Below are 9,756 nucleotides of genomic sequence, written 5' to 3' on the forward strand. Positions count from 1 at the left end.
AGCTGTCATCGTAAAAGGAACTACTAAAGGTGACAATACCAGTCTGTAACATGTCTTTCCAAGATTGAATCGTACGTTTGCTCGGTTCGTCGGTTGTGGGAGCTACGCGGTACGTATGTCCAAGTGGGTTTCCAAGGTTTCTTGCAAAACTAGAAGCGATACGAGTATTTTGATCCGAGGTAATTGGTAATGGTGCACCGTGTTAGAATAGGATCTCTTAAGATATGTTTGAACAAGTCAGTTAGGGTTCAAAAAAAAAAAAATGTTCGTTAGGACTATTCACCCTCGTGGCGAATACTAAGGTAATATGAGGAATTTCTCTATCCATGGAGAAATGTTACAAGGAGTTCCCTTAAACGGAAGTGCGAGCGATAAAGATGGGAGTGAAATGAGGACTTAGAATAGGATGAGTTTACATCTCGAGGTTGCCATAACGTGCCTCTAGTTGTCAATAGTTGAAGTCTGAAAGAGAAACGAGGTAGTACACGTAGTTGTACAGTTCGGGGTTGAATAATAGTTGACCGATTATCAGAAACACAAGGGCGTTGAGTCAAAGAAGAGTGAAGTATCGTTAGATTGTGTGCTATCTTAAATTCCAGTAATATCAGACGGTGACGGTGAAATAACAGAGGTATGTAGTGTGGTACGTGATGACGAGAAGATTGATCGGATCCACAATTTAGTATTCGAATTCTTCGTGTAAAATAACGAATTTTAGTTATGTTGATTTTTGAGTCGAGAGAGTATGCCTTTCGGCGTTCATGTAGAAATATTCCCATGTTTGAGTTCCATCTGTTGCTATACGATTTTAACTAGAAATGTTGGTGTGAAGAATCACGCTCAAGGTTCGAACACGGAGAGGTTTAGAGTTTTCCTTAGTGAGTTAACGAGTTTAAAAGTCGTGTGACACGAGAAAAGTCGGAAATGAATCTTCGGTAACAATAGACGAGATCTAAGATTTTACGAATACAAGTCTGAGTTGGGAGAGTTTCCTGATTACATGTGGCTCGATTTCGAGATTGATTGTAATGCCTTGAACATTAACATCATGGTCTAGAAAGTTGGACTTCGTTCAACAGAAATTCTCACTCGGAGAATTTGGTATGGAGTTGCTCTTTTCTCAAAAGTTCGAGCTTAAGATGGTGATGTTGTTAGTTTCCCTTCTTTACTTGAATAAGTTAAGATGTCATCTATAAATACGATAACAGATTTGTCTAGATAAGTTGCATACGTGGTTTAGGAGGTTCATGAATACGGACGGAGTCCTAAATAAATCAAACGGTACTAAGAGAGATTTACAACTAACGTTGTGAGTTCGGAAATGGCTTAGGAGACATCGTCTCACTTAACCCCCAATTGATGATAACCGGAACGGAGGTCGTTTTGGAATACACACGGGATTCATGCAAGAAATCATGAGGTCATGGATGCGAGGGAGAGGGTATCGGTTTTCCAACCGAAAATTACTCAGTTCACAATAATCTATACAAGATGATGGGGAAACAAATTTTTTTTTTTTTTTTTTTTTTTTTTTTTTTTTTTTTTTTTTTAACGAATACGTTTCGAGCTCCCTAGTTCTATAGGTGTCAAGTCAAAAGTCTTAACGTACATCCTCCAATAAAATTTATAGGCACACAATATTTTCCGTTGGTCACTTAAATCGCCTAAATAGTATCTAAGGGAAAAGATGGAAAGTAATGAGTACAAGTCAAAGTCTCGGTTGTAGAACGTCTAGCGGTAACTGAATCGAATAAGTATGAAATATACGGTTTGTTGTGAAGAAACGTACCCGTGACTAGCCCATCGTCGTCTCGGGCACTCTAGGTGCCGATGTTGAAAGTTCAATGGCGTGCGTTGGGGTTGATTTTCTTATTTGGGCACACATTCCTAAAATGACCCGGTTGGCCACATTCGAAGCAAGCACCCGTCCTGTGTGCGTTGGGCACCTTTCGAGCGACGGTAGCGGTACTCTTACAGGCATGGGCCACATGTCCACTTATGTGACACTTGATGCAAAATGGTTTGCCACACTCACCAAAATGATGTTTGCGACACCTGTTACAATAAGGTAGATTTCCGGCATACCCTTTCTTGCCGCCGGGGGTGAGAGGCTTCTTGGAGAGGTTGTTATTGTTGTGGTTGCTTGGTTGCGAGGCTCCCCATTTTCTTTTGTTGTTACTCGAGTGGTTCTCGGCTATTGGTGCCGGTGCTTCCATTTCATTCACCGTTTCTAAAGTTTGGTGGGCCTTTGTTAAAGCCTCTTGTAGGTTAGTGGGTTGGGATGCCATTACCCCGTGTTGAATGCTCTTAGGGAGACCATCCATGTAAAGTTCGACTCTTAGGGATTCGGGAGTCATGAGATTCGGACACATTGAGACTAGTTCGGTAAACCGTTGATTATAAGCTCCGAGGTCATTCCCGACCGTTTTTAAATTCCTTAGACCCTGTTCGAGCCTTCGAGTCTCGTCGCGCGGAAAATATTCGGTGATCATTCTTTCTCTTAATTCGGTCCATGAGAGTGTGTGGGCTTCATCGATACCCACCGTTTGTACGTACTTGTTCCACCACGAGAGAGCAATGCCGGTGAAAGTGAGAGTGGAAAACTTGACCTTATCTTGGTCTCGACAACCGCTTGTGTTAAAAACGGTCTCCATTTGTTCAAACCATCGGGTGAGAGTAACCGGTCCTCCGGTTCCATCGAAAGTGGGAGGGTTGTATTTCATGAAGTTCTTGTAGGAGCAACCTTCGCTTGAATTACCGGATCCATGATTGTTGTTGTTAGAAAGGTGATCGGCCACGGCCGTACCCACGGCGGTGGTTATCATTCGTTGAAGAGTTTGTTCCAGAGTTTCGAGAGGAGTATTGTGTTGACCTTGGTAAGCCATTGTTCCTTCATGACACAAGAATATCGTTGGTTAGTATTTTCAACAATACTAACCGGAGTATGGAATAAGGATAGAGAGAAAAATTTTCCTTGACTCGCCTTAAATTCTTTATGTCATAATGTCGGAACGTCCATGTGAATCACCGTAATATAATCCCGGAAATTATATTACCCTGATTCTCATGTGCATTTAACATTACTTCATAAAGTCAAGGTGGCGCATCAACAAAATTTATCAACGTAAGATCAAGATCGAATACAAGTCAGATATGATAGAAGAGTTCGAGTATAAATGCACAATTTGTCAAATAATTCCTACTTCAGTCTATATGCCGGTTGTAGTCTAGATTCACCTATGTATCGGGGTGGACACAAATGAACTCTAAATCCCTACAACCAAGGCTCTGATACCAACTGTAGCGACCCCGACAAATCGTCAAGTGACGGCGTCGGCTACGTGGGTCCCATTACCTGATTATAAGTCTTTAAGATAACGTTTGACCAAAATATGTCGCCTTCATTTCAAAATAAAGATTGTTTCAAAGTTTACAAGAATTGTTCAACCAAAAGTTAAGTTACAACGTTATAAGTACGATTGAAATCTAGGCGACACGGTTTAAAGTAAAGTCACAAGACGCTCCATGAAATGCATGTATACTCGACATCGGATGCAAGTATCAAATAGTAAGCGGAAGCATGTTTCACATATCGTGCATGACCTGAGAAAAACATAGAAATCTGTCAACGAAAACGTTGGTGAAATCATAGGTTTAAGTAAGTAAGTACAAGTGAACCACAAGATTTGCATCAATGAAATAATAGTAATACATTCCAAAAGTTTGTTTCACGAGCACCCAATTATCAATGCTTAACATTTCCTTCCATTGAACCCCATCACTTAGTGCTAGAACATACACTGTTTCTCGAAAATATATTTCATTCGTAAACGGTAGCGAACCGTTTGAATGAGGGTTTGTCAAACCCATATGGATCCATACAACATAAGTTCTCGCTTACACCCGGCAAGTGTAACTAATGATAATCGAATTGAGGATTTTGTTCTAAACTCGTATGTAGAATGTTTGTTTTCCTGTACTTGTGTTCACTTAGTAGAAGAAATGTTTATGTTTTCTCATCCCAAATGTAAGTTCAAAAAGAGTAAAAGTGGGACTATGATCTCACCTCGAGTGCACGAGTATAAAGGTACTTCAACAAGTAAACGTGTGCAAAGACAAAGCTAGTCTTGACCTAAACAATAGGTTTATATCAATAACGGTAAACACGATAGGTCAAAGATGTTCAATTAGTCCTATGGCTCGTTACGACTCAATAATGTAGCATGTGAATCAAGTTGTCATGTTTCATGCAAGATACAAGTATAAAAGCATGTTAGAACGATTGCACAACCATTTGGTTAAGTTTGATTAAAAGTCAAACTTGGTCAAAGTCAAAGTCAACGGGGTCGGGTCGGGTATCCGACAATTTTTCTAAGTTATATAATCATATATGAGTATGTTGGCCAAGTTTCATGTTAATCGGAGGTCCGTAGCATAGCAAACATTTTCATGTCAAATGACCAAGTGAACAGCCAGTTTTAGCACAATGGGACGGCGTCCTGAGAAGCTAGACGGCGTCCCTCTTTTAAGGTTGGGACGGCGTCCCTTAGAGCTAGACGGCGTCCCTCTTTTAAGTTTGGGACGGCGTCCTGCTTTTCTGGACGGCGTCCTGGTTTGTTTCCAGACCCTGTTTGCTGCAACTCTAAGTGCACGAACCAACAATCAAACCAACCCAAATTACAAACCGCAAACAATTAGAACATGTATTTTATATCACCGGAAAGGTAATTTGACGAGGAAAACACCTAGACACATTTCATCAAGCAATTCAACACTTACACATCCCAAAACCGCATTTAAATGTTCATAATCAAGGTTCAAGTTCCAAATATGCATTTCATGATTCGGGCAACCAATTTACATGTATGATATGCCGTTTCGAAGGTAATCATACACACATTGCAACAAAATTCTTATCTATAACATTTCATAACATTTGATGTATCAAGAGTTCATCTAAAGCTTATCAAACCCTAATCCAAGTTCACAAAATCACTAATCATGTTCTTGGAATTTCCTTAATTAACCTATACATCAAAACGAAGCTAATGATACTAGGAACACAATTAGAACATGAACTTTTAACATCTAACAACATATGATCAACCAAAATTCAAGAACAACACACCAAAATTCAAGTTCATGCTAGTTACACTAAAACAACGAGATCGAGCATACAAATTACATACACAAACTAGACTCGAGCCATAGACACTAATTAACAACTTTATAACTCAAAAATCTCAAGAACACATAAAATTAGTGATTTTAGAAAGTTACCCAAATGAGATGAAGTTGGTACCAAAATGAAGAGGATGAAGAGAGGATCACGAATATGTAATTTATTTGGTTGCTAGCTCCCTAATCCGGATTTAGATGATGAATGAATGGATTTGGTTTTTGAGTGTGTGTTCTTGCTAGAGAGAAAGAGAGAGAGAGATGGAGGTAGAAATGAATGGGTGAAAGGGGTTTGACCCTTTGACCTAGTCAAGGGTTTGATCCCTTGTCAAGTTTAGTCCCTCAACTATGAATCGGGTGCGGGAATTAACCGAACGAATTATTTTAAATTTCACGGGAGTACGGGAGATATTAAATTCCGATAACGAGAATATTTAAAATGTTACTTAACAAAGGATACGAATCTAGATACGAAGGGTATTATTTAAAAAGAAAAAAGACGGGCGTTAAAATAATTTAACGGAAAAATGCGGGATGTTACAGATTTCTCTTTCCTATAAAAGCCAAGCCTTGAAGCATTTGAAGACTCACCTCTTGCACTTATATTTTCTCATACTTACTGATATCATTCTTATAATTAATTTGTAATCTTTTGGAGTGATTCTAGCAAGAGTACTTGTAAGCTTAAAGTTGTAAGTTTACTTGTAAACTATCTTCTTAAAGAGATCTAGAGGATAGTTGTGTTTTCACTAGGATAGTTTATTAGGATCTTGTGGTAAGAGCTATAAGTGTTTGTGAAGTCTTCAAAGGGACGTAAGAGTTCACAAGGTGCGGCTTATCGAAGTACTAGTGTTGTATCCGGACACTCCACCGAGTTTGGAGTATCATAGTGAAGAAAAATCTCAATTCGTAGAATTGAGGAGTGGATTAAGGAAGATTAGTTAACATCTTCCCGAACCACTATAAATCGTTGTGTTTGTTCTCTCTTCCCTTATCTTTTGATTACAATTTATCATATATTTGTATTGTTAGCATTATTAGAGAACAAACATTTCAAATCACACTATATCAAGTTCAAGTTCAACAAAACACAAAGAAAATTTTGAAAAATCGACTAAGTAACTATTCACCCCTCTCTAGTTACATACAACTCTGAATCGGGGTTCGCGACTTCCCAATAACAGAGCCTATAACCACGTTCTATTAGTTGGAAAAGCGATTGAGTTTAGTCATAATCGGAAAACGTCTTAACATCATCACATTACACATTCATTATTTCAGCATCATAACTAACTACGGCATAACATACACTAGAAGATAACTACTCGATAATTATGGCAATAATATCATCTATCAATAGAATAATGAAAGACATTATAAAAGATAGTATAAGAAGATAAGAGTACCATTTGATTAATCGAGTTCCGAAAGTACAAAAGTGACAACTTCCGACGCACCTCCAATCGTTTACAGACTCCGTTTAACAACTACTCTAGGTAATTATCGCTAATCGATAATTATTATTATCATTCTAGAGAGAGAAACCAGAGAAAGAAGTGAGATTGAGAGTAAATTGTGTGTTGAAGTGTGTGTTGAAATGGAGAACATATGGCCCTTTAAATAGGGGAGTTTCTGGCCGACAGCCTGTGCACACTTGGGCAGCCCGTGCACACTTGGGCAGCCCGTGCACACTTGGGCAGCCCGTGCAGGCAGCCCGTGCACAATGCCCGTGTTAAAATATTCAATCTAAACTCAAAACCCTAAACCCTAAACTCTAAACCGTTCGTGTTAAAATATTCAATCTAAACCCTAATTTCTAAACCCTAATTTCTAAACCCAAAACCCTAATTTCTAAACCCTAATAGCTAAACCCTGATTTTTAATCTCCTAATTTCTAAACCCTAATTTCTAACCCCTTAAAAAAACTCAGAATCAAAACATTCAATACATCGAATATTTTCATTTTTTTTCATCGAGCGTTTTACCGCCAAAATAATAACATTCATCACAAAGTGTCTTTTTTAAATGTTCATATTTTCATGTGATCTTGATGCCTGAAATAAAAAATTTAGAAAAAAAAGAACAAAAATTACTTCCCACACTTCCCCCAACAAAGTGCTTCCTTCTTGATTAAATCTCTCTCTCTCTCTCTCTCTCTCTCTATATATATATATATATATATATATATATATATATATATATATATATATATATGTAAAATTTTATTCCTTGATTATTTTTTCACTTAAGAGTATATTGCAAATAATAACGAAAAAAGGCTTACCAAACGTACGCCAAAGCCAAGCGGAAACATTGGTGCCATTGGAAGTGCCAAAAGAAAGGATAGCCAATCTTTAGTCGCCAATCTCTACGCCAATTCACAACATATTTTTCATCACATAACCTCGTGCAATTGTTTATTGTACATTTAACATTCAACTTATACTTTGTACGTATTATTAATTAATTAATATAGTGAGTCCATGTTAATTTGAAGAAGAACATTATGGATGATAGCATACCCGGCCCAATAGTAGTATAATAGGGACATTTGTACAGGGCCCAAAAATTTTTGGAGCCCAAAAAATATTAATAAGCTAGGTTATTTTACTAAAGCCCAAAATAAATTTGTACAATACGCCAGACTTCCAGCTTATGCATTACGCTACCTTGTCCGCTCGACTTCTGCTTCATCGACTTGTGCTTCATCAATCGATCTGCATCTAGCCATCTAATCTCTGTTATTGTTAGATGTATTAGTAACTCTACTACTAGTAAGTGTTCTTTATTTATTTAATTCTAAAGAATTTATTATTTATGCAAAATTGCAAATATGTGTTATAGAATGTAAACTTCGTGAATATTTTTCATTATCGAATTGGTATTTATAAAGTACATAGTAACCCTAATCATCTAATTAACCCTAATGGACTCAAGCCCACATATTGGACATGAGCCTAATCTAATATCTCTAACACTCCCCCGCAGTCCGAGCGGCAAAATCGCGAAAGCTCAGACTGGAAGAAAACACTAATATTGAAAAAACGCTAACCAATAAACAAAAGTAACTTTTTTTTTCTTTTATTTGCATTAAACAAACTGATATTCGTTTATAGAGTCGCATATTTCTTGACGGCTTCCCCTTTTCCGTAACGCTTTTTTTTTCTTTTACGCCGTGACTTGCTGTGCCTAAGGATCAAGTACCGCTTTGATATGATTCTTTTGACGACAATAATAGTATTTTTCAACGCTGCAAATAAGAATTTTTTTTTCTATATTTCTCTTTTTTTGGGTGTTGGAACCTAGTCAAGCTAAACGTCTCATCCTCACGCCGATGATTTTATTAAAATAAAATAAAAGAGATAAAATTGGATGATTTAAAAGCCGCGTGTGAGGCTATGTTACGAAAGCCAATTAAGAACATAATTTTTTTTTTGTTTAATAATCACGATAAATCATGAAGTGATGTATTAAAATATGTGAAGGAAGAAAAATAAAAAAAAAGAAGGTAATAAGGAAACTAACTACAGAGAAATTCAAAGGATGCAAATAGGTTTGTTTGAAGCATGTACTAAATGAACAAAATATAAAATATATAATATGAAAGAAAGAAAGAAAGAAAGAAAGAAAGAAAGAAAAAAACAATTGTTAGAATGGGTGGTCGGCGGAAAGCAGACTCGGGCGGATTAGTTTTTGCCTGTGATTGAACAAACACAAAAAAATAGTACTCCCTCCGTCCCTATATTATTGTCCACTGTTTCATTTTGAGATGTCCCAAATTAATTGTCCACTTCCATAAATGGAAAGGAAAGAAGATATTTCATTGGTGGATCTGGAGAGAGAAGATGTTTTATTGGTGGAGAAATGAAGTTAGTGGGACATTCTTAAACTGTATGTTTTTTGTCTGGTGACAATAAATATGAGACGGAGAGAGTAATACTAATAGCAAAATAAAATAAGATAAAAATAGAACAATTATTGACAAAAAGGAGGTAGTGGGTATGTGGTTTACTCAGGATCATACCCCTCTTATACTATATTAGACAATGATTTCCCCATGAATATTATTGATAATATTAGCTCTATTTATAAAGGGCATAAAAAACCTAATCATCTAATTAATCCTAATGGACCCAAGCCCACATATTGGACTTAGGCCTAATCTAACATGGTATCAGAAGGTTATGATTCTGGTTAAATTACTTCTTCAATATCCTCCCTTTCGGTAGCTAAACGCCGATTGTTCCATTTTAATATAACTATCGCATTAGTATTGAAGAATAATGACGGGAAATTCATTGATTAAGATGGTAATCAGAGCTTAGGTCTGAACCTGAGACCTAGTTGGCCGTCACGTGCTGCCTCCATGCTGCCCGTCAATTGCTTCTACCCTATCATCTTCCGTATCTTTTTCTCCTAGCTATTTTTTTCTCTATCCTGCCTTGAATTCTGTTCTAAATGGGAATTATGTAAAAAAATATTGTATGTACAGCTAGCCTCCATCTCATCTCAAAACTCATCAGTTCGTTAGCCACCATGAACTTTTATTATCCTAAATTTCTTTTTTGTTTATCAACC

Source organism: Rutidosis leptorrhynchoides, chromosome 9, assembly GCF_046630445.1.
Source record: "Rutidosis leptorrhynchoides isolate AG116_Rl617_1_P2 chromosome 9, CSIRO_AGI_Rlap_v1, whole genome shotgun sequence".
NCBI lineage: Eukaryota > Viridiplantae > Streptophyta > Magnoliopsida > Asterales > Asteraceae > Rutidosis > Rutidosis leptorrhynchoides.